Source organism: Grus americana, chromosome 8 (assembly GCF_028858705.1).
Source record: "Grus americana isolate bGruAme1 chromosome 8, bGruAme1.mat, whole genome shotgun sequence".
Taxonomy (NCBI): domain Eukaryota; kingdom Metazoa; phylum Chordata; class Aves; order Gruiformes; family Gruidae; genus Grus; species Grus americana.
Genome location: NC_072859.1, coordinates 21,096,898 through 21,123,884, shown reverse-complemented (window position 1 = coordinate 21,123,884; position 26,987 = coordinate 21,096,898). Strand labels below are relative to the sequence as shown.

Here is a 26,987-nt window from a genome sequence, read left to right as displayed (position 1 = left end):
GATCACTCACTAATTATCGTCATGAGCAAAACAGACCAAACTTAGAGAGGGAATTCATCTAATTTATTACTAGGCAAAACAGAGTAGAGGAATGAGAAAATAAAATCAACTCTTAAAACACTTCCCCCCACCCCTCCCATCTTCCCGGGCTCAACTTCACTCCCGGCTTCAACCTTCCCCCCCTCAGCGGCACAGGGGGATGGGGAATGGGGGTTACAGTCAGTTCATCATACGTTGTTTCTGCCGCTTCTTCATCCTCAGGGGGAGGACTCCTCTCATCGTTCCCCTGCTCCAGCATGGAGTCCCTCTCACGGGGTGCAGACCTTCAGGAGCAAACTGCTCCAGCCTGGGGTCCCCCACGGGGTCACAAGTCCTGCCAGCAAACCTGCCCTGGCATGGGCTCCCCTCTTCACGGGTCTACCGGTCCGGCCTGGAACTTGCTCCAGCGTGGGCTTCCCACAGGCCACAGCCTCCTTCAGGTGCCCCCACCTGCTCTGGCGTGGGGTCCTCCACGGGCTGCAGGTGGAATCTCTACACCCTCTCATCCTTCCTCCATGGGCTGCAGGGGGACAGCCTGCTTCACCATGGCCTTCACCACGGGCTGCAGGGGGATCTCTGCTCCGGCGCCTGGAGCTCCTCCTCCCCCTCCATCTGCACTGACCTTGGTGTCTGCAGAGTTTCTTACATCTTCTCACTCCTCTCTCCGGCTGCAAAAGCTCTCCCTCTAAGTGTTTTTCTTCTTCTTAAATATGTTATCACAGAGGCGCTGATTGGCTTGGCCTTGGCCAGCGGCGGGCCCGTCTTGGAGCCGGCTGGCATTGGCTCTATCAGACACAGGGGGAGCTTCTAGCAGCTTCTCACAGAAGCCACCCCTGTAGCCCCCCCGCCACCAAAACCCTGCCACGCAAACCCAACACACACAAATAACACTAGATGGAAGAGAGCCTTATAAAAGCTCGTCAGTGAGCAACACTTTTTTTGCAAACAGGAGAGGAAAACAACTAGAAGACACAAATCTATACAAAACTACAGTTAACTTATCCTGGAGCTATTTGTCATTCCATTGTAAGAACAGACTGACTAGCACACTTTTTAAGTATCTAGGGGAAAATGTGGCGGTCATTGTGGTTTATGCCTGCACTAGAGCACTGAGAGCTCATGGCTCACAGTACAGAGCCATTCTGGCAGACAGAATTCATCATGCGAGTGGATTAGCTGCCTCTTGAAAATGGTCTCCTATCTTCTCTGACACTATGTGTTATTATAAAAATAGTCTGATATACTCTCCATGAGCAGAGAATCTAATGACCATAATGTAACTGGTTACTGGTACATGAATCTCTTTGAATATAAAATATTTACATTATTTAAGTAACTAGGGAACTGTTTTTCCAGTTTCTTTTACAAACTCAGAAAGTTAAGAATCAGCTTTAAAAAAACCTAAGAGACAACTTGGTGATGGAAGTTCATTTACATACAGAGACTTGGGCCAAGACATTAGGTGTGGTTTAGATTAATTTGAAACAGACGTATAATTCATGATTGAACAAAAGCTCTACCTCATACATTTAATTAAATAATAAGATTCAGAGAGATCTGTCAATACAGCCCAAACATTCTGGGTCTGAAGAGCTACAGCACTGTTGCACATATGCTAGCAGACTGCATGTTCATAAAATGAGATGTTGCCAATATACCATGTTACGTTCATGAAGGAATGACTTCCTGAATCCTTGAAAAAGGTTCTTCACTGTGCCAGGAAACACAAAGTGATCAAGGAAATCTACAAGTGCTAAATATACTCTCTCTGAACTGAGATGCTAACTCCACATTTATACCCTTTCACCTTATTCCTCCTAAACTAGTAAACTATCAAAGATAAAAAGGAAGCTGCATTACAGTGCCATGGAAAAACAACCATTATTTCTGTAATTTACTTTCAGCTTCATTTGTGAGATACTATTGGCGAAAGATCTGCCAAGAGAATAGATTTAATCAGTTTTTATAATTCACAAATAGGATTTTAAGAATGATACCAGAACTTAAAGTAGTAACAGATCACTCCATATGCACACTATACTGTCTATTGTGCAGTCTGGAAAGAATATAAACTTTCATGAAAAAAGAAACTGAATTTATTTCTCATTTGACATCTCCAATATTCATTACTTTATCTGTTCAAAACCACTCTTTATAGAGAGGTCTAACAAGCAAAACCCACTGATATTCACTCCATTATTTAAGTTAAACACCTTTAATTCCGTTAGGTCAAGTCACTTGCATTTCTGCATTTACTAACTGGTTAGCTAATCCAAATTGCCAGCAAGGAATTACCAATCCTAAAACTGAATCCCTCTGTCTATCTCTAAACCATAGCAGTTATCTGTTAGAGAATAAATTAGGAATAATAGGATTCTTGTTCCTCTAGACTGTAACTATTTAGTAATTTAGAGATAAAACCAATTAGTATTAGATCCCTTTTTACATCTCATTTTAATTGGTATTATATTGAATAGTCTTATTCTTCATTGGGTAGCTCCACTAGCAGGATTCTAAAATTAGCATGTCTTTTGTACCTTTTAAGTATCTGAAATGATTCCAGTAAGGGTAATAATAAGACTTCTTAGACATCTTTTCCATTTACTAGTCAGCTAACACTGTAAAACTAATATTTAATGTTACTAATAATTCTCAAGTCAGGAGTTAAGGATTAAATAAGGGATACAAAAGATTGCTAAGTTTAAAACACCGTTTAATTTTGATAGAGGTATGCAAATCAAAAACTGGAACAATGCCTGGGAGAAAAACTGTTTAAACGTGCTTGAATTTCTCTTCAGTTCTGTTTAACCCTCAGGTTTTTTCTTCCTGATAAACATTTGCCCTAATGCCTGCTGTGCAAAGAACAATAAGAAAATCACCAAAGCTCCCCAAACCGTATCAGTGACTCTTCCCGAGTCATTATCTTGCAGCTACCATAAGTAGCATGAAAGGTATGATTTCCACCACTCCCAACAGGGATCCAGTGCAAAGCATTCAGCATGTTGTCTCACAGGGAGAAAGCAAGCTACATCAGTACCTATCTCAATTCAGTCTCCAACCTCCAATGCTACAAGAAAAACATTCCTAGTACAGCTAATGCATGTAATTCCATTTCATGTTCTCGAGGAAAACTGTAGCTATATGGTCTCTTGTTGATGAGTCTCCTGACTTCTCTACTAATGACAGGTATCAAGGGGAAAACAAAAATCCTAATGCAATCTGATGAAAGGTTGTCTAGGTGGGAAATTCTATTCCAAGAATGAAAATGCAGTGTAGAGTGTATGCTAAAACATTTTAACTTTATGTAGCACATATTAGCCTTTTTAATAGATTAAAAGTTTTCCTTCCTTGAGAAAAACTTTAATCTTAGGGATGTCAAGACAGTTTTTGTTGGCTTTTACAGACATAAAAACAATTATTTTGAGCCAGGAGGCTACCTCTGTGATTAAGTTTACTTTTTTTAATATATTGTTGGTATTTTTAGCCTAAGAGAATTTTAGGTCTAACATTAGTTAAAATATAGCTATACATTATTTAAATCATAGAATCACAGAATCATTTCAGTTGGAAAAGACCTTTAAGTTGATCATGTCCAACAATTAACTGCCAAATCCAACCACTAAACCATGTCCCTAAGCACCACGTCTATGCATGTTTTAATACTCACAGAAACCAGATCTTTTTGTGTGTACACATATATATAGAGAGAACATGGTTAAAAGAATGATCCATTAATCTCTCCATTGCCCTCAGTGCTTGCAAATCCTGATTTCCAGGGGAAAATACTGCCATGTCCTACAATTACATAAATAAATATAGTATTCTTGGAGAATAAAGGATAGCTGCTCTTCAGCTAATGTCAGAGGAACAACAGAGGGTAAGTGTAAATACTAGTTTATAGCAATAGCATATACACCTGTGGTTGCTATGTGCATTTGCTTTTGGCTCAGAATATAAAGCTTCCATCAGTTATCAGATGGCAGAACCTGCAACAACATTTGCAATTAGCAAATGTGATATAGAACGATTCAGTGTTTGCCGAAGGTAAAGGAAGAGATGCAAACAGTCACATATACTTGAAAACTAAAGACTAAGTAAACACAAATCAGAGTTCTCATCTGGAACTAGATTATATCCGTGACATTTTATCCAAGAATTGTTTCTGTCTCCCGTGTTATTCTTTGCTGGAGATCTGAAGGTATAAAACTTCAAAAGTCTTATGGGGACAAAGCTCAGGGGGTGAGAGAGAGAAAAATAGCCTGGATAAAAGGTCACAAGTTGTGGAAAAGGGCATAAAATAGAATCCAAACACAAGTACCATGTATGATAGATTCCTAGGCATATTTCTGTTGAAATTATCACTGACAAAAAAATTTTGAAAATAAGTGCACACATGTATGCATAGAAACAGACAAGCCAATAAATCAGTGTGAGAATAAATACCAATATAAATACAAGACAGTGAATCGTCACTGATAAGAAAATATTGAACACATACACACAGAGTACATGCCAAAGACCTTGTAGTTCTTTGGAATGCAATTTTTTGAGGCTCCAATTAATTTCAATTTTTGTTTAGTAGGAATCCAAGGATTATTTTTGCCTTTCTTAAAAAACTTTGCTTTAAATAACATTAGCCAATATTGAGTGCTGTGGTACATTTTATAACACCAATATTTCAATTAACTTAACACAACATATATACATATGAAAATACATAAATATATAAATATATAAAATTATACTACTGTCATCATTAAAGTGTATCTGCTACAATTAACTATGTTTAGAAAAGGTAAAATAGTGTCTACATGCATTTTTTTTCCTCAAAATTAAATCCAGGAATTGCACGTGATTGTCTTTTCAGGTAAAATACTTTCCAAATTGATCTACATATATACTTAAAGAATATCCTTTGTTGTGTACAATGATTGTTTTTATAGTTTTGCATGAATACCTTAGTATATATAAGCTGCACTCTGAACACACATTAGAAAATTTAATTAAACTATTAAACATGAAACCTATTAAACTTGAGCTAAAAGTTGTCATATGCTGGGGAAGCCATTCCACAAATATAAGAAATCTTATACCACCATTAAGAAAATAAAACTGAAAAGAGTTACTGAGCACAGTTTCATAGCCACATGAAATAATATTTTTCTAAGTCTAACACATAATCAGAAACTAGCCCATAAAAATCACAGATACTTGTTAAGAGAAATAAATACCCATGAACCTAAAAGAGGAGAAATCATTTCATTTTACTTCACTAGTTACACTGTGTAAGGCCTTCATCAAGCAAAGATTTATGCACGTGTTTATGCACACAAACTCATGGATGAATCTTACACATGTAGTTCAAGACAGATTAGCTGTTACAGGATCAGATCCTAAATAAGTGCTTGCTCAGATGATTGGGAAGCTGTTCCTGATATTGATACTCACCCATCCTCAATGTTGGCTAAGATTTAATTGAGTAATCCAACTGAGTGCATTTGAATTTGATTACTTGTGGAGTTAATGCTACACAACATGAGAAAAATGGCAGCATTGCACCATTAGAGATGACAATTTTTGGTTGATCAACCTGAAGGTATAATCATGCTGCAACATTAATGAGGAGCCTGAAAAAACCTCAGGGGAAGAACCAAAGAAATGTTTCTTTAATTAAAAAGTGTTAAAATCTTTAGTCATTGTTATCATCAAACTATTTTCATGCATTGTTTGGGAGAATCAACCATGCCAATATTGGAGGTATCATAATGCCTTAAAAACCTATAAACATGGAACAGAAAATTACTTAAGTGTTTAAGGTTGGCATACAGAACAAATCTCAGTGAACTTTGGTCCTGCTTATTTTCAGTCTTGCAGGGGCCAAGACAATTACCTAGCTCAGTTCACAAAGAAACTAATTCTATAAAATGCTAGCAACGATCCCTAAGTCACCATTTGCTTTTAAAAATGCATCTATCCTGCCATGCCATTACCAGCTGATGAGTAATGAGAAGCATCAAATCAAAGTAATTAAGGGCAATATAGGAAAGATGGTGCATCTTAATGACAGGCAATATTAATTATGCTCTGCAAATACACACTATAGCTCAATGGTCACCGCAAAAAAAAAAAAATTAGTGGCAATTTATTCTGATTTTGTGAGCCACAGTTCAATTAAATTGTATTTACCCTCTTCGCGTCCATCTAAACACTCAAATTAATGGTTTTAGCTCACAGAGCTGCGTGAGGAATTTTATACTTGTAAATGTGTATGTTTGATACCTGAGCATAAGGCTCCCTGCCACAAAATGGCGACCAAAACAGAACGGCTACCCCCATGTATACAGTGGGGAGGGACTTCCGGCTTCCTATACCATGTGACCAGAAAAGGGGCAGGGCTTCTCGCACAGGCAGCCCATGTGACTGCCTGCAGGGGGCGGGGCACTTCTCACCTCTCGTTTTGAGGATCAGAGTCCTTACACGACTCCTATTTTATTATTTGCTTCATCATATTCATTTTACATTTTTCTATTTAAAATAGGTGCAATCAAAGAGAAAGTGCATCACATGACACATCAGTGATCAGCCACACACCACATGCAGAGCAGAGCACACATAACCCACAGGCTGTTTTCAAAATACCTAGTGAAAACAAATACACAAAAAGAAATCAAACCCCATTTCCTGGAATTCCTCGCATAAAACATGACCACTGTCTTACAGCATACATGAGATGACAGGGAAGGATGTTTGATTACCTCTTCAGTGTGTTGATGACGACTCACAGAGAATTATACTATACTCCTCTGTTGGAGAGAATGATAGGATTCAGGCCAAACAGGGACAAATCAATCTGGTTCATCTCCTTTTAATAGAAGGTGTTTAATTTAATAGAATTATATCCACTTAGGATTTGCCTTGAGTGGATAAAAAGGTGCTGGCCAACACTGGCAAGGTGTCTCCAGTCTAATCTAATGTAATTTCCATATTCTTAATATTTGGAAATGGTGTTTTCAAACTTGAATTAACCTAGTTTTAATTCATTAAAGTATTTTTTATATGAAATACATGAGTGTTTCTAAGCAGCAGTAAGAAGTTGGACACACCAGTCAATTCAGGAGCCCAGTTTCCATCTAAGCCATCTGGGACTAACAAGCCTTCACTAGGTCAAAGAATGAGGAAGGTAGCCTAGAGCCTTGGTGTGGAAGTCCTGAGATAAGGAGCCAATACAATATATTTTGTGAATGAGATTTAAAAAAAAAAAAGAAAAGAAACCTAAAAACTTAAGCTGTTCCCAAAAGAAAAGGCATTTTAAGTTAATAGCCAAAGTGAAAAAGAAAATCCCATATGGAATGAATAATTTTCCTAACACGTCTTTTTTAATTTGAAATAAGATTTGTGATAACAATGTTAATACTGGGGATTTTAAGTGACAGAATATTATTCTAGCATATTCCTTTAAAGTCTCAAAAAAAAAAAAAAAAGAAGCTCCTTTGTTAGGCCTAGTTTAGGCCACCTTAAAGCTCGTTTCAATCAAAGTACAGCTTCTCATTAAGGGAAAAATTATTATTAACATCCTCATTTTGCTTCCTCTTGTGAATTATTTGCATTCAAAAATATGCACGGCATTAGTTTCAGGGTAAATGCAAATATGACAGCGGGATTTCTCACCAAGCTCCTTTTTATTATTAGCTCTTTTTATGCCCTCCATTTATTATTCCCTCATCATTTTTCACAATGTATTAAAATGTTACATTTCCTAAAATAATAATATTTTCCTTCATTTGGTAATTGTCTCAGTCCAGTCTACAAAAGTCTCCATCACAGTGCCTACTGTCTATAATTTGGAATAGTTTATAATAATTGTTCATCATTGCTTAGGGGAGCCTTGGGCATTAGCTATCACAGTTACAGGATCCCTTCTCTCCCACTGAGTACGTGATTATTTTAGGTGAAGTTCACGTGACAAGGGGAGAGGGCAAGGACACTGGCAAAGCTTATACTGTGAGTGCCCATGGTAGACTCCCAGTCTGTGGTGTGAAGATAAACTGAAATGCTTTTCAGTTTTTTAAGCCTCATCTGTCCCATGCCTGCCAGAAACGACGAGGCCAGCTCTGAAACGTATTTCGACATTATTTAAAATAAAACACCGAAACAAAACAAATAAACTATTACTCTAACTCATCTTCCTGACATTTTAAGAGGAATGATCTTGGATGCTGAAGATTAGTCAAAACATAGTATGTTCAGTTAGAACAAAATCAAGTTACCAGTGGCATACTCTCTGCCAGGGTTGTATTTGATAAACTGATTACAATTACTTCTTTTTTCCCTGGTCATATTAAAAAAATGGAAATAGATCTGACTAATAAAAGCAAACTAATAAAATCATTTGATCATCCTGATTCACCGCACTCCATCGTGCCAAGCTTCCCTGTTGACTCTCAAATTGTTATTGTCAAATTCTCAAGCATTTGTTACACTCAGAATGACTTACGTGTCCCTTTTCTCTGTCACTGTGTTGATGTCCGTCATCACACCATCACCACCGTCTAATTGCAGCAAAGCAACGACCACTGTGATACCACCTAGTGAATATGAGATAATTCTGTTTCAGAGTAACGTATGTTGCAATAAAATCATATACTGTGATCTGTATTGACATGACCACAGATAACATCAAATTCAGAGATGCATCTAAATGCATTTAGAAAGAGCTCTTAGTTGATATAATTTTTAACTTTCTTCCACGGGAGTCCCTAAGATTTATCATAGGATCATTTATCAGCATGTAATTGAAACATTGCTACTGAATTTGACCTACTGATGTTGAAAATTACTGAGAGGAGTAGAACCAATAAAGCAGTTACTAACAGGATATATGCTAAAAGCAGATCATTTCATATTTATATCTTTCCTATGCCTTATTCCATCTCACTTGCACAAATGTATGTGCCCATTTTGTACTCATGAGTGTCAGTATGAGTAATCTATGTAATTCTGAGTTCAAGTAGCATAACTTACTGCCTCGGAATTTGTTCCTTTTCTTAAAGTGGTTTGTAAGTTACAGTGGATTAGTTTTCTGCAATGTTTTGTGGGAGAGACTTAGGTCAACTTAGAGTTCGTCATGATATGGGACCACAAAGAGCTGGAAGTGCTGAAAAAGGCGGAAACACATCGTCCACGTCATTCAGTGGTGACTCATCTAGACAAATTAAAAGCAGCATAAATGAACTCCAAAAATTGTTCTACCCATGTGAAGTCAAGACGAACATGAATTGAGGGGTGAGGGGGGGAGATGGAGAATGGGTGTAGCAGTGAATTCAAGACACTGCAGGCTAAACTCCTTGCTCACCAATCTTCTGTTAACAAGACTGTAAAGTATTAGCATGTGCATTTCTAGTGTTTGTAACGACCAATGGTGAATTTCACATTGAAATAAGCTTTTGAACCTTAAAAATTCTACCAAGTATGCTTATACTCTCTTCTTCTTTATAATTTAACTTCTTTCCTATAGCATATTTTCATCTTTCCTTCTCCTTTTTCCTATTCTGATATGCAGCAATTACCATTACTCTATGTTTTAAAAGACATATTTGGCTCAGCTACATTTCTCTCATTCTTTAACCATAGATAATTACATCAGTAACTTATATTAACAGAAAAGATATTGGTTGTAAAGAGCTTATTCCCTGTTCTTTTCAGGAGGTCCTTCAGAGCACTGAGCCTTTCATTTGGGCAACTAGTACAGCTTATTAAAATAAACTCAGTTTAATGCCATCTAATTCTGCAATGATCAGTTAATTATGGACTCCTGTTTAGTTTCCAGTCCAAGATGAAGACAGAAAATCATCACCTGATGATCAGAGGAACATGCTTCTATGATTTAAACCATACTGTATTACTCTGCTACACCTTAAGTATCTCATTATTTCAGGAATAGTAAGGAAAGGAGCACAGGTAGCAGCGCAAGGCTGTATTGACTGTTTATTAACTTTTGCCAGTCATCTCTGCTTCCACTTCCTTCACCACATGGAGATTTTCTGAACAATGGACAATAAAACAACACCTACAGTAAAGACAGGTCGCAAACACAAAATCTGAACTCCTGTCAAAACTAGTAAGACTATGCCATTTTCAAGTAATTATTGAAGTGACAGTTAGCATTTGCAATAAAAAAAATTTTTTTTTTAGAGGAATTCCATACATTTGATATTTTCTCTTAAAGGTAAAGCCACAGAAATTAAACAATCCTTCTGAAACATTTTCAGAGTTGTCTTACTTGGAGAGTGGTGGTTTTCAATCTTGGAATCTGACCTTTCTCTTATATGCAACCATTGTCCCTATTGGAGACAGCAAAGAGTTGTTTCAGAGTTATATTTCAGAAAGAGTTACATGTCAGAATGGTTACTCTAAGAAATTATAGTCTGTCCTGTGTTTCTGTTCCACAAAGCAGAAAGCCTCACAACCTTTTGGTTAGAGAATCCAGAACACTTTTACTCTAACTGTGCTAATCCCTGTATTATAAATCTCTCTTCCTTTCCTTCTCAGCACTTGCCTTAGGCTGCTTGAAAGCCCGTCAGAATGGGGCAATAATCTCTGTTTGGATTTACGGTACATCTAGATGACAAGCTGAGCCTCAACCACCATACCACAGGTGAAAGAGGTCAACAAGATTCACTGGGGGCAAGGTCTACCACAAGGACAAGATACAAACTGTAGTTTGCAGAGCACCTACTTATATCACATACAGGCTAAGAATATACTGTTATTCTTAAGACCTATGAGACCAAATCCTGACCTACACATCTATTGGCTTTTGGCTGCATAAATATGTTTCCCCTGGACCAAATTTATAGCAGTGTGAAATTTTGCACAGCTCCAGGCAGAAGTAGCAGCATGAACACTGACTCAGCTTTGCTGAGGTCATAGTCTTTACAAAGCCAGTAAAAAGGACTGGCCATTATTTTTCTCTGGTATGATTTTACTTTTCTCATTATGTGCAAGAGTTTTATTCCAGACTAGTAGGCTATTGTGGTTTAACCCCAGCCAGCAACTGAGCTCCACCCAGCCATTCGCTCACTCCCTCCCCAGCAAGATGGGGGAGACAATCAGAAGAGTGAAAGTGAGAAAACTTGTGGGTTGAGATAAAGGCAGTTTAATAGGTAAAGCAAAAGCCACACACACACAAGCAAAGCAAGACAAGGAATTCATTCACCACTTCGCATTGGCAGGCAGCTGTTCAGCCATCTCCAGGACAGCAGGGGTCCATCACATGTAACAGTTACTTGGGAACACAAACACCACCACTCCAAACATGCCCTCCACCTTCCTCCTCCAGTTTTATATGCTGAGCATGACGTCATATGGTACGGACTATCCCTTTGGTCAGCTGGGGTCAGCTGTCCTGGCTGTGTCCCCTCCCAACTCCTTGTGCACCCCCAGCCTACTCACTGGTGGGGTGGGGTGAGAAGCAGAAAAGGCCTTGACTCTGTGTAAGCACTGCTCAGCAGTAACGAAAACATCCCGGTGTTATCAACACTGTTTTCAGCACAAATCCGAAACACAGCCCCATACCAGCTACTATGAAGAGAATTAACTCTATCCCAGCCAAGACCAGCACAGGCTCTGCCTGTAGGCTGGGGAGAATGCACTTTAGTGAGATAGAGCTCATAAAGAAGTGCAACAAACCGTAACACCAAGGTTGTCTTGATTGCAAGTAATGTACTGAAATTAAATCCCAGCCCAGACAATAAAGGACACTGACAGTGCTACGCTAGTTGCAATGGGGCCTCTTATAAACTCCACAATGAGACATAGCCACAAAAGCTCAATACACTTAGAACCCCAACCAGACATTTCAGGAAAAAGAAAAAAAATTAGCAACAATTGTTTCAATCTCTGAAGCTATTTTTCTTTACTTATTTCACTATTTTTCCTTTAGCAATCAGACCAGTCAGGTATCAAAAAAAAAAAAAAAAATTAAGTTGTTCCCAATGCCTTTCTAGTAATTGGAGGATGGTCCCCATTCATACAGGAATAAGCTACTTCAAAATATTTTCTAGGGGAAAAATATCTCCTTCATCTACTGTGCAATTGTATATATTCATTTTCACTTGATTTCCTCTCTCTTTTATCATGTATGCTGTTCCACCTGCCATAGAAGTTGAAATGTCTATCAGAATATGGCAAAACATGTATAGGAATAATAGGTCTGGTTCTTTTATTAGTAGTCTTTACTGAAGATACACTCTTACACATCTGCAGGCTGAGAAGAGAATAACTCTTTTAAGATAAGCTTTTTTCAATTCAATAATATATGATTGGCATAGCATGATATAAAAGAGATACCGAAGCAGGTATCTCCTGATAGGTAACTATCTATGTCTCAGTTGAGCACAGCTCATCCAGGACAGAGAGGCAGAGGTCAGGGTGTTGATCCATTTGAGCCCAATCTTTTAGGAATAGGTTTATTGTTACGAATAGTTTATTATTATTTGCAAGTGTGAGGGAGTATTGCAAGTCAGAATGGAAAAGAGGCAGAGGAAATTAGTGAAGTACAGAGCTGAGAGGACATCCCTGAAAAAAGAGCAAGGAGTCTGTCAAGCACTTCTTTTTCCATGACTACTCAAGAGGTCCAAAAATATTAAAATAAAAACAAACTGAAAATATTATTTCAATATTCAATCAGAACATATTACTTCAGTACTAAACAGATACCAATTGGCATTTTAAAAGTACACTGCCAGGAGAATTTCTGAGGGTCTGGGGTTAGCCTTTTCATTGTCTCTGCTGAAACAGAAATACTGATTTGATTTGTGGCTGCCCCCTCCCTGGAAGTGTTCAAGGCCAGGTTGGATGGGGCTTTGGGCAACGTGGTCTAGTGGAGGGTGTCCCTGCCCATGGCCGGGAGGTTGGAACTAGATGGTCGTTAAGGTCCCTTTCAACCCAAACCATTCTATGATACTACCAGGGCCAATGAATTCCTTTTGTGGTATTTAACATTATTAAGAGTCTAGGAAGTATTTGCTATGAGAGCATAAATAATTATAATAAAGATATATAAATAATTATAATCATGAACTTAATATGCTACTTCTTCAGGAAGAACTCATGGAGTTTTGCCAATAAAATCCAAAGAATTATACAAAATTGTTCAGATTGTGTAACAGGTTAAAGTATGTTCGGGTGTGGAACACAGAGATGTACCACGAGTGAACATGAAAGTGTGGCAGAAGGGAAAGCTGGTCTTGTGTCACCTTTGAGCTGTCTCCATTCTAAGTGGGTAAAAAGGGATATTTTCCAATGTATAAGCACTACCTGGTTGTAACTCCATTAAAACTGTGACCGCTCTATGCACCACACTCCCTCTTCAGTCCCCACGTCCCTCTACATTTTTCTTGTACCTTTTAAAACTTTTCTCTGGTCCCAACCTGATACCATATACTATGCAAGTCCTAGCGTCATGCTCTATTTTGTCATAGGCCTGAAAGCATCCAGTTAGCAACAGACCTCACCTGTGGAGCTCAAAGAAACCGGAGGTGCTCCATATTTTGCAGCATGGTTTTATTTGGAGAACAAAGTTTTTCTTCTCACTTTTTCAGGCTGCGAGGCATTCTGGGAAATAAGAATCCATACAGATCAGTGCAGGATTTTTTGAGAGGAGAGTGTGGCAAGATACATAGTGTGTAGAACTCTGCTCAGCTGAACCAAATTTACCAGGCTATTATTGCCTGCAAGCCAAAATATGAGGAAAAATAACGAGATACAGCCCGTTTCTGTTTACATATATGAGATTAAGAATTTTCACAGGTTCTGCATCTTCCTTGGCAAATCAAACCCTGAAGCTTTTTCTTGACAGTCTCTTATACAAAAGCATTTATTTCAGCTTTCATATTAACGCCTTTATCAGATGAAACTTTTACTTAGTCATATTTATATTAATTTTAGTAGCCAGCTTAGTGACTCAGCTTTCTAGGGGGATATCTTCTGCTTTCTTTCCTTTAAAAAATGGAAGCAATTATTTGTGCTTATGAGAGCAATGGGAACAGCGATGCACTAAAGACAAAAATATATGAAATTATCCACAGGAAAATTACAGAGAAGCTACAGCTGCAGTAAGTGTTCCCACTAACTACCCATTCACTGACCTCCTCCTTGAATTACTTACTTGAGTGAATGACACAGCAGAGAGACAATCTGAAAGACCCATTTGGCCATCACCCCACTGAAAATGTCAGCTGAGCTCGTTTGTTGAGGAATTCTGCTCATGTTGATCAATTGCTAAAAACCTTGATACAGTAAAGGCTTAACAAGCACACGGCTGACTTCAAGGACAGCATCTACATAAATAAACCTCAGATTTGCTTGAGTCTTTGAAGCATGATCCCTTAACTTGAAATTTAGAAGTTTCTATTGCACTGGGAAAAAATAGTTTAAAATGTACAAAAATCCTACAATCTTAACTAGGAAAGATGGTGTCAAGAACAATATTTTTGCTAGTTTTTAAATAAAACTGTTAAAGCCAGAACTTATTAATGTAAATTAGTTGGCTATTGTACAAATGATATTTGACTTTTAAAAAATCCAGATACATAGTACAATGGGATGGTAGAAAATACAGATGCAATATATATATTAGTTTTCAAAACCAGGATTTGACTCATAGAAGTGAAAGCATGGTATATTAAGGGCAGAATGCTGTGGCTGATTTGAATGAGAGTTACTGGTCTTCTCAATGTTGTTACCCTGCTGCTGTTGCTAAGGCACCTTTCTTTATTAGTTATACTATTTGTGTGTGGATGAATTCATCCAGCAAACATCTTCTGCACTTAGTAAAAATGAAATGTAAGAACCATTAGAATGTAGGTGGAAAGGTATTTTTTAGAAAAGACAGCAAGTTCAGTTGAATGGTTGTTCTAGCACTTATTAAAACTTTCCAAAATGGTATTTCATCTTGTGTCCCTAATTACTGAACCACACTTCTTGTATCCTGACAGATAAACCTGTTTAAAATTCTTGAAGAGGCTGAAGAGAAATGACGTATCCAGCCCAAAGCACCTTCCGCCACATCTCTGACAACATTCAGCTCAAGGCACTCTGACCCCTCAGTTGATTATCTGTGCCTTGACAGTGCTGTCTACAAAAAATGCCAGAAAATTAGCACTTCTGAATGCCTGTTTTGCATTCTTCAAGTACATTATTAGAATTCTTTTGTCAAAAGAAGCATGCTACATCATTGTATTCATAATAAATGCTCTTTGATTTGTATGACTTTGTGTTTGTAATACACCCAAACAAAGATCTCATTTGTTCTGCTGGCAAAAGCTAATCTGTACAAGCATTTTTTTATTATTTTCTGCAAAAACTGCCTTTCTGAGCCTAGAGATTGGGTTAGCTAAAAGCTTCACATTCATTATCTTTAAGGTACCATGTTAATGAAAGGATTTTAATCATTGACATTGCTATGTGAATTATTATTACACAAACCCCTGCTGTTGAGTTAGACAAAATTAACCCAGTGTAAGGGGCATTAAAAAAAATCACAGCTAATTAGTAAGCTAACAGGAACAAAGAGAATGTATAACAAAGAAGTTGAGAGGAAGACACACACGTAAAAGCTGTAGCTTCCATTCCAACATTGATCTTTCTGTATGGAAATCTTTTTTCTGTCTGATTTGTTCCATTAGACTTGAGCATTTTTATGTTTTGTAATTAGTTTTCTAAGCCACAATGTCTCACTTCTCTCAAACTGTGGAAATCCAAAGGCTCATAATAGAAAATGGAAGATATTTAAAAATGCTTTTAAATTATTTCCCCAGCGATCTATATCAGAAGCATAAAGTAATTCTCTGGATTATTCTAGCAAATTATTTCCATATTCTCTGCTGTTCTCCATGAATTGCAGAATACTTTAACTAATCTAGCCAGGTTCCATTGGAATAAGCCCTTCATTTTAATGGATTGATACTATTGTCCAGGTTGCAATTCCATATGGAGCAGATAAATGAAGCTATAGGTTTAAATCACTGCACGGCTTCTCTTCTGCACTCCTAGTCATGCTGGTTTCCAATGGGCAACACATCATTGTGCTGATGTAAGAGCCAAGGATGAGACAATCAAACCTCAGAGAAGTATTCATGCTGGGTGCCATTTGTTTATAATTGCTCTTTGTAAGTTATAGTTTCAGATAAAGCTCCCAAAATGGAATGAAGAGAAAATAATAATAAAGTCTGTTTCTCTTTTTGAGTCTGACAAAGGCTTTAAAAAAATCTTTTTAACATGTTTGTCTTTCTGTTCGCTATTCCACACATCCCCCTCCTCCTCTCTTTTGTTCATCAGCCTTTTTAAGCCTTATAATTAAGACTCAAAATATTTGCTGCTGTTGTTTTTTCCAAGCCATCATTTGGTTTGTGTTGGAAATGTGGAACAACAATCATCTAGTTCTCTTGTGTGCCAGTAATTTAGTATTTCAATAATCTCCAATTGTTGAAAGGTTTTAAAAAAAAATAAAAAAAAAATCAACATTTCTAGCAGTTTCCTTTGTGGGGAAAAAATATGTGAACATAACATTTACAGCATATACCCTTATATTTTCCTTTTTTTCCTCCTTTTTTTTTTTTTTTTTGCGATCCTTATGAGGGAATTAAAACACAGGGCAATTGCTGAGCATAAAACAGAAGACTCACTTCAATAAAAAAAATAACATGCTTGCACAGGGGCAGTTTTTACAACCAATATCATTGCTTCAGCTCTGCTAGTGCTGCATAATTCCATTAACTCTTTTTATCCAAATTCAAGTAAAATAAAAGAAAGAGGTAGTATCTAATATATTCTGCAATGGGCAGTACATTTCTGTTATGTAGAAATTTCCATGGAAGGATCTTATAGTGTTTTACAAATATTGGCTAACCATGCCAAAAAACCATAAGCCAAAATTGTGTTAGTTCCACAATGTACACAATGGGTCCAGGAAGGTTAATGACAAAACTGGGAACTAGAAGTTAAGCAACCCTAGAATGCATTTTAGAGAGTAATGAAATTTATTTTATTTCCCGAATCCCTGGGCAATGTTCTTCTCTTGAAATTATCAAATCTGTAAGGAACTGCCTGAGTCACTATTTTGGGGAGAGCTGTGGGTGTTAATCAGGCCAGTTGTCTAAAATGGATTTTGATATCCAGTTTATGTAGCACTGAAACTGTTTGCCAGTGATTGGCATAGAGTCAAGTAAATCAGTGATAACTCCCAGAACAGAATTTACCCCACAGTCCTCACTCCTAGTGTATTTTTTCTTTTCTTTTTTTTTTTTTTAATTTTTATTCAACGTTGATACACCAGGAATGAAATACAGTTTTTCCCGCATTATAAGTTTTCCTCTAATACAACTTTCAGAACACAGAAAAGCAACACAGAAGGTAATCCTAAAATTGTATCAAAATCCACAAATGATTCAGCTGAAAACCTGGGAAGGACATTCAAGTTGCAGACAAGAGAGACTCTGTGGATTTCTCTGACCCCTTTAGAAACTGGAACTGATTCATTAGTCCAGTTGAGAAATGAGTGGCAGTCACAGAAGACAGCATCCAGTCTCTGGCGCTGTGGCGGCAGCTGGCTCTCCAGTCCTGGAAGTGAGGAACCTCCCAGGGAGCGCAGGACAGCAGAGCCACTCGGTAACGCGTGCTCTCCCTGCAGTCAGTATTCTTATAACGCCATCCAGCCTTCAGTTAGATTACATCCCCCCTCTTTAAAAAGTAGTGCTATACAGATGTGGACAAAACTCCTTGGATAATCACACATAATTCACAAGCTTCCTTCCAACTTTTAGGCTATTCTGGCAAAGACTTCCTATACATCTTCCCCAGCCACCAAAGTGATTTCCTTTCCCTCCTTCTACTAAATCAGTCAGCTTAATGCTGACCTGTTGTGAATCTAGCAATGGGGAAAACTATGGAGAGCTTTAGCTGTAACAACCCCTACTTATATATCATTCATATGCCATATTTGACTAAGTATGAATTGAAAATAAACAATTTCATGAAAGAAAAGAAGCTGAATTAATTTTTCAGATGTCCACAGTAAATCTGTGTTGTCTATTGAATGTCATGTTTTTACTGATGGTAGATAGCGATGTATTTATGAAAATTAGATACAGGTCTATCTATCTATATGTGTATGAATTCACATATAAGTATGTATGTGCCTTTGCCTGTAAGAATTGCATAGGAAAACTGATTAGAAAAATAAGACTATCAACCCTGATCCATTTGTGCTTTTCAGTTTCATATGCTACACAATTATTTGCTCAGATTTCCTACTGATGTCAATGAAAACTGTATGCAAGCAGTGAATGCGTGATATACAATAGAAATTTGTTATTTATAGCAGAGAGGTTTCTTTTCTTCTTCATAAATATTATTTAAGTTAGCTGTAGCCAAAAAGAAAGGCCTGTAACGAAGGCCTGCTTATATTATACATAATAAGAAAATGTAGCCAAGAAGAAAGGCCTGTAATGAAGGCCTACTTGTATTATAGGTGATAAGAAACTCTTCATTATTACTTTAGGTAGAAGGCTAATGATTCTTAGAATGAGCACCTGCTACACATCATGAGAAAAAGGAGGAGCTACAAGACACTTCTAGGTCCTTATGTACATACTTTTCAGAAAGGGAGGACATTAATTACCTCCAGCAGCATCCTTATCTTGCTGAGGCGTATAGCAAACAATTACCAACACCGAAATATTGAGAAACTAGGGGAAAGGTAATTTGGGCCAGGGTCCCCACGACCACCGACTCATAAGCCCCCTACCCAAATTATCCCACCTACTCAAAAGATAGAGGCGGAGAAAGGAACTGAGCATGCGTTCTAGTTTGCATACTAGGCGAAGAAATATGAACCAATTATTGTAACGGGGAGTGTACCATTTTGTAATCTTTGTAACATTTCTGTATAAATATGACAAGAGAACCAGCATTAGGTGTGCCTGATTAGAGGAACTCTCCTCCTGACACCCAGCGCTGCAATAAAGGAAATGCCTGCCTCTTAATGCTAAATTGGTGTTAAGGAGTTTTCTTTCATTCCCGAATTTCGGTGACATAGCCACTAAAATCTGAAAATATAGAGGTCCTGACAATACCCTCTTTGAACAAGTATTTCACATTGGTAAATTGTTTCTAGCTCAGTTTCTTTAAAGAACTTACGTATATGCTTCCATATTATGCGTTTGTAGCTGAATAGGGTTGAAATTCCACTCTTTTTTTTTTTAGATACATACTGACTATTCTAATGGTAAAAAAAAAAAATTAATTTTACACCACTTCTTTATGTCTCATACAAATGATTTAGAAAAGTTTTTGAATTTTCATCTTTGCTCTACTGCACTACAAAGCAGTTATCAGACCCCATTGTGCACACTCTGGAAAAACACAGCCTGGCTGACAAATTAGTAGTATTTGCTGCTAATATTACTAATTCACCATTTGAAAGGGCTGCTCACTAGGGAAAAATAACATGTTCTCTAAGTCACAGGAGAAACTAGGGAGATAGTTAATGGGTGTTGGCTGTGCTGCACATATTGTGCACAATGCTGTTCACATTGCAGCTGACTGACTGCCAATAGATGTGGAAGTAATTGTCAACAAGATTTATTGTTACTTTCACATTTATACAGTTAGAGAGGAAAGGTTGAAAGAGTTTTGTGAAGTTCGGTGCCGACTTCTACTGAACCATAGCAACACACGCTGATTATCACTAATGCATGTCACCGAAAGAATTTTGCATCTTTGGAGGCCTTAAAAGTCATTCTTTCTTGTCAGAGCAAAATCCCCACAATCCTCAGTAATTTTTTTCTGAGATCAATACCTGAGCTCTGACTTCAGTTCTAGCTCACAAACTAGCAATTTTTCAATATACAAGTGGACTTGGAAACCTCAAGCTTTTTTAACAACAGAGTTAGGGCACTCAAGGTAATTAAAAAGTAACCACTACAGAGAAGCAGATGGTTTTTACTTGAAATTAAGGGTTGTAAGGGGGGGCGGGGGGGGGGAAGGCAGTGGATCATCTTTGCAAAGTAAAGACTTTAGCTCACCAGTTTGAAAGAGCACAACACACTTGTTATATAAATGTATAAATTCTGGAGGCATGAATTTCAATGAATGCTTTTTTCAGCTTCTGTTCCTGAGGTTTATGCTTCTAGAGAATGTTTTTAACCTAGCTTCACTAAGGCAAAACTGTTTGATTTACATATAATTTTATATACATATATATTCTAACTTTAAAAGGATAGATTTATTTTACCAAATGCTACAGAATTTAATCAGAAACCAAGACTCAGTATCTCAGGCATTTTTATGTCTAACCAGATAGAGCAAAAAGTTTTACTTTGAAGGCTCTTAGGATTGTCCTGCTTGAATCTCTGGTGGGTTTATTTCTTTGTTTGAGATGGACATCAACTGAAGTGAACTTGGTTACATTTTTACTGTAGCAGACCCCTCTAGCTCTGGCACCTTCTCAACGAATAGCTTGAAACTATGATACATGAGACAGACAGTTAAGCAATAGCCACCCGGATCCTTTCAAACGAAAATTTCTGCAAAGAGACTCTGACATGGAAGGGAGAGAGGGACTAGAATCAGAGCACTTACCCAGTGCTGCTGGATGTGGCTGCAGTCTCTATCAAGATCTTGGAAAGCAAACAGGGAAGATATTTAGGCCCGGTTGTTATGCGTGAAACATGGTCTTACAGTACGACACAAATACATGTGTGCAATTACCCGATTGTGATGAAGATAATGAACTGCTCAGTCACTGAGGTGGACACCTACTTGTTCATTTAGCAGGATATTTTGTCAGTTTGTCTGCACAGAATTAGCACTATTGAAGTCTCCATTTCTATCTTACAGATGGTACTGGTACTGTTAAAATTCTTTATTTTATTTTACTTTAAAAGTCCAGAGTACCTAAAGGCAGCAAGTACGTTTAAAAGCGCTCCCCGGAAGCACATTTCTGTTCGCTTGCGGTTCTGTACTTACCTGTTGGGAAACGTGACCCTAATTGCAAAACTAGGCATGCAAACACATCGATAGGCCAGCCAAAAGGCCGATAACAGTCTCTGAGTTCATTTGTTTGTTACCAAAGAGGGTACAGCTTATTGTAAACTAATAAAATAAAAAATTATCTCTTCTCAAAACTTGATTTTGTCTTCCAATTTCAGGTGGCATTTCCCAGCACTGTTGCAGCTGTTCAGAGAATTATCTTGGTAATGAAGGACATCTGGATATCGGACAGAATGAGAGTGTCAGGATATGCAGAAAATAGGATGGGAAAAGAGTTACGGCAATTTTGGATTGGAACTACTCTAACGCATCCTAACAAGTATTTGAAAAACTGACATTTCAGATAAGCAACTTGTTTATCTGAACATTACTTACACAGCAATCACATTTTTTGCAGGAAGACATCTGAAATTGTAATGCCGATTTAAAAAAAATGTATTTCACTAGGAAGAAGAAAACCAAAACAGTTTGAAACGGTCTTCTGATAATTAGGCAAACATTGTTACAAGATACAATACGGGAAAGAGTCTGTACACGTCCTTGTGAAAGTAACGAATTGCAGCCTTGGTGTTGAATGTTCCTGACAATTAGATTTGGCCTAGAGATGAAAGCATTTTATATGTATGGCCCTCTCTGTTTTAGGATTTCCCTTGTTTTCCAAAATATCTACTATTTTATATTGCTCTTTGTAACCTTCTATGCTCTTATTTCAGAAAAAAAAATATATGAGAATAGTGTATTTGAAAAGAATATTATAAACGTCATCTGTTTTTGGGAAATATGACTGTTCTTTTCACATAAGCTGAGAGCTCTGTGTTCCAAGTCTTGAACACATGTGTGTGCACACACACGAATTGCCTCTCCAACTCTGCCTACACTGGCTGTCCCCGGGGTCACTAACAAACTCTACACCCTCAGGCAAATTTAGTCCCTTGTAGTCAAATAGTTCCCAGAATTAGCAGAAGTCTGAATAATGTGAAGTGCTGAGAAATCGTTGATGACTCTTGTGTATCCATGTGAGCCAGAATAAGAGCCCTCACACAGCTGCAAGAGTATCAGAAGGTAATGCGAGGATAAAGCAGAGTATTAACAAGGGGCGTTTCTGAGAGAATGAGGCCAGAGGGCTAGGTACATGCTGCATTGCATAGTGCCCAAAAGAGACCCCCTCTGGCCCTTCATTCTAGCAGTTCTGTGCTATGCATATGAAATAAATGAAAGCTGGCTACAGAAAGGCATTCTAAGTGGAGTAGTTCAAACTTAGTGATTTTTGGATAACAGAAATTTCTGCCAATTTCTTTCTGCAGTAGAGAATCAAATCCAAAGCTTCACCAGATCTGTCTGAACAGCCCTGCAGGCGGATAGCAGGACTGAAGTTCTGCCTTGTTTGGTCCTCATCCCAGGTAAAGACATGAGATGCTACTTGAGTTATAAGCAAAGCTTTCTCCATCAAAGGTTAAAATCCTGACTTCTTTCAAGGCTCACATCACTTGTACCCCCAATATTTAAGTGTTCTTGTTCAAATGGGAAAATGGTTAACTTTGTAAGAAAACTTCCAAGGACTCAAATCCTGCATCCTTGAACATTACTGTGAGCCAATGGGTAGAAACATAACAGTCTCAAAAATAAGTTAATTTGTTGGACCATTAAAGACAATTTGCGTGAGTAAGGTTACAGTTGGCCAATTTACAAGGAAGTCAGGTAAGGCAACAAATGGTTTAGGAAACAAAAATAGCTGTGTGGTTATACAACAAAAATATTTACCATGACCTTTTTTTTTTTAAGATAGCATTACAGGGCTTTCTCATCATGCCTACATGATAGAGGCAGTAACGGAAGAGCTATTTTAATTACAAAGAATCAGTGTAGCACATACCACTATTTGGCAGCTGGATGGCATTAACGCTGAGTAACGCAGAAAGTTTCCAGAGATAACATCTTCATTAGCAGGACTATGCTGTCCTACACTGACTTGCTTTTAGGTCCACTAGGCTGAAAAACAAATATTAGAGATGAAACCTTCAAACATCATGAACAATTTTGTTCCATGTTTGCTGCAAAGAAAGAAAAAATATTGAGGTATAAAAAGATAACCTGGTGACTAATGCAGACAGTCATCTGGTGCCCTGTTTCCCTGTCTCCCAAGCACGTCTGAGGCACTCAGCTGTCTGACATCAGCCCCTCACCCCCTGCTCACCTTCCCTTTTTAGGTGTCAGTAAAAAACCAGTACAGATAAATTAAGGTAGTTCAGAGCGTATCCCTGGGTTTCATCATCTCCTCAGTTACCAGCCATAGGACAGATTACAATTTCACAGATGCTAGGAGAGGAGATATTATAGCAAAGCAGTAGTGCCACTACAGATAAGGTTAAGATGGCACTTCCATTATAAACACCTATTTTCAGTGGCTTATAACTTCAGGCTACAAATTTCTCTCAGGCTGAAACCTGGCATATTTGGGCTCAGCTTGGTAATGGCTTTCCCTGTCTCTTCATGCCATTTTGATTAGGTGTTTGTGATACGAGAATGCAAACAAATATATGTCTCTGGTTGTTTCAAATGGCAATGAAATACTTTTCTTTCATGAAAAAGCCTGGAGGGCAGGATGTTCCTGTCATTCTAACACCCATTTTAATGTCAGCTATTTCCCCAAAAAGATCATTTTTAAAGTGACAAAATTCACATCATTATTTCCAAAAAACATTCAGGACAGCTAAGGGGTATGGTCCCTGCCGATCTGAAGGACGTGCTGTGTCCCTCTGAGCGGCGAGAGCTCGCAGTGCTCACCAACGCCACGCGGTCCGGGCTAGTCCCTGCTCAGGACTATGATAAAAGCCACCCTCAGCAGAACAGCGTTGCTGGGAGTTCAACATAGTGACCAAAGCTTTCATATTTTGGAATGAGGGAAAAAACCAAGCATCGTAATATAGCACACAAATCTCATTATTTTAATGAGGCATTTATTCTAATTGTCTAATTATTTTGAATTATACCTCATTATTAAAATCCTGGGGTTTGATTCTGATCTTTAATGAAGGATGTAATGAGTCCCTAAATACAGTACCACTTTTTTTCTGTGGCTTTCTCCTTTCATAAAGTTTAGAATTTTTGCCAAAGATGATAATTTTTCATCAATCCTCTAAAACAAAGTACAGAGACCTCCTTGCATGTTTGTCTACCTGCCTGGCTCCCCTCATGGTAGTATTTATTTTACCAGCTATTTAAAAAAATAAGTAACTATATAAATAAACCTGTTGAATAAGACAAATTTTGTCTTACTTTTCCTTTGTATTTCTCATGTACCAAGACACATGGTGAATTATTCTATCACAAGCAATGTATAACCCTTCTGTGCTTTTAATGAGCTGAGAGGATGCTGTATCAACCAAAGCATATTTTTAAAGAGTCAGACTTACAGTGGACGGAGTGGAAAAGGACAAAGAAATGGGAAGGAAGAGGAGAGAGAAAAAGGCATACCAACATTTGGAGAGGGAATATAAAAATGATTGAACATCAGTTATTCTTGATACTTTTCATTTTTTCAAAGTTTATTTCTGATTACCCTCGTCAATTTAATTTTTGCCAGCACATCTCATGCACATTGTAACTCCTTTGTAGTTCTGGACCATGTGTGGTATGTACATCCTTCAGGGTGTACTGGGCTGCAGTAAACCTGCTGTGTACAATCCTTGGGACGCTGGTCCCAAACACACTGGGGAGAGGAAGCAATCATGATGGCATTACGTGAACAAATCTCCCTCAAGTCTGGGGGGCACCATATTGATACTTATTTTAGACAAAAGACATTCACACGTGGCAGATAGAGACAGCAGTATGAAGCACGTGGAAGGAGGTACCATGCTTCTTACTCTGGTCACTCCAACTCAATACACGTGGCAGGACTGGAAAGAGACCAAAGGCAAAAACAATTAAAAATTGAACTGCTGTTGCTTTTTTGAAAAAGATACAGAACAGGGGATATGATACAAATTATAACAATAACGGCAGAGCAAGAAAATTAGGAAATTCTTACATGGAACATACCCAACCCAAAGCTGCCCATTGAAACAGAAAAGCAATGATTTAAGCGTATGAGTACACTGTACTGCGAGAGTACCTCAGCAATGACTGCAGTACGCCAGAGAGATACCCACACCAGCTTTAAACTAGTGAGCCCGGGTACTGCCAGCAGTCAGCTGCGGCAGCCCAGAGCTCAGCGTGAGCTAATTTACCCAGCTTCTCCGCAAAGTAAATTGGCTGTGCTGAGCTCAGTGCTGCCTTGGTTAGATTGTTACCGGTGTTTGAATTAAAATCTAGCTCAGGTTCCTCTGCATTACACTGCAGGCACTTGAATGATTGCTGGGTAAGCCTGCCGAAAGACTTTAGAAAGTTTTTAGATAAATTGTACACCTATGGAACTCCTTCTAAAAGTATTATTAAGTTAATAGTATAGTGCGGTAAGACTCCTCCCAAAATACTAGATACATAGGCAGTAGGAACATTCCTGATTGCATTACAGAGAACAAAATAATTGCAAAGCCTATGAGGAAGAGATATTATTATGCCACAGGGCATAAACCCCAATTTAAAGCTCCCTATAAAATGCTGGGCCCCATAAGGTTTGGATGACAATCCTGTATGGTGTATTTTATATTCCTAATTGGATATTCTGATTAAAAGTACCTTTCCAGTGATTGCTGTAGAAGAATCTTTTCAGTATATGTAAGCCATCGTTATAAACACTATTTAAAAGCCTGAGTCCAATCCAGTGAAAGGAATAACTTTTTAAGTCAGCCAGGATATACCAGCAAAAAGCCCTCAAAACAACCCAAACCAAAATACCCTAACTTAGATATGTTTAGCATTTAGTTCTAAATTCCAACTCACAAATGCAGCCATCTATCTCAAATGTTACTTTACTAGTGAAACGATTTATCTGTTGTGGTTATGTCAGATGACTGTATGTCACACAAAAATATTATTTGAAGAGATGGATGCTTTTTCCTCTTTGTAAGAAGGATTGGCCATGGTTCAGCGAGACTGCAAAAATACTTTTGAGTTAGGCATGGGCTGATGATAATTGTTAGTGATTGAATGTCAATGGGCGAGACTGGGGGAAAAACCCCATAAAATGGCAGATGATGGCATGTGAAAGTGCTGGTTACACTGACACAGTATCACTCTATCAGACTTTATAAATGAAGGGCAAATTAAATTAGGTTAAATATATGGTTATTTAACAACACCCAACCAAACATTTCTTTGCTGGATGGCAAATAAGGCTTGTATTTAACTAAAGATTAGTGCATTCCAATTTTAATACCAATGCAGTTTGTTTTTATAGGAGGATCTAAACAGCACTTTATGTTGACATTTCTATTGCGTATTTAATGAACGCATATCAAATATGCATGGCAAATAAATACTGTGTTCCACGTAAACCTTTCCTGCACACTCCCTGTCTTTTCTGCTTTGAAATATATTTGTTCTCATAAAAATGCATATCACTACAATGTAACTAAATCTTATTTCAATTTTTTTCCAGACAAGAAACAGAAATCTCGATCATTACAAGTACTGCTGTACCGCTGTTTTAAAATGCAGCCCTGAACTGTACCTCTGCCTCGCTCTAAGTAGCGAGTGTGCTGAGAAAAGTACCCTTCTGACAGAACAGATTAAGGCCATCCAAAACTCCTTAATCTACTGTCCATACAGAACGGCACTGTGACATGGCACATGATGCAACCAACAAAAAATCAGACCTGGCAGAAGATCCTAACTGTGGTCTTCAGCCTGCATAGCTAAATGTTTCTTTGTGCTCAGGTGGAGCAGAGGAGCACCTCGTTTGATAGCATCTGGTTAGTTCTAGGTGCAAGGGGGTACATTTCCAGCGCAGTGTT

General features: G+C 38.0%; 1 long non-coding RNA gene across 1 annotated transcript in view; it reads right to left on the bottom strand.

Annotated features, from left to right (window-relative positions):
• Positions 1-23,076, bottom strand: part of LOC129209671 (uncharacterized) — a 31,910-nt gene extending 8,834 nt beyond the window's left edge. Inside the window, exons 1-6 of the long non-coding RNA XR_008578140.1 lie at positions 22,964-23,076; positions 20,680-21,307; positions 13,554-13,653; positions 10,319-10,379; positions 9,061-9,193; positions 8,534-8,624 (exon numbers count right to left, since the gene is read on the bottom strand). This is a non-coding gene — a long non-coding RNA (uncharacterized LOC129209671). The remainder of the gene's footprint in view (positions 1-8,533; positions 8,625-9,060; positions 9,194-10,318; positions 10,380-13,553; positions 13,654-20,679; positions 21,308-22,963) is intronic.
• Positions 23,077-26,987: the final 3,911 nt, after the last annotated feature.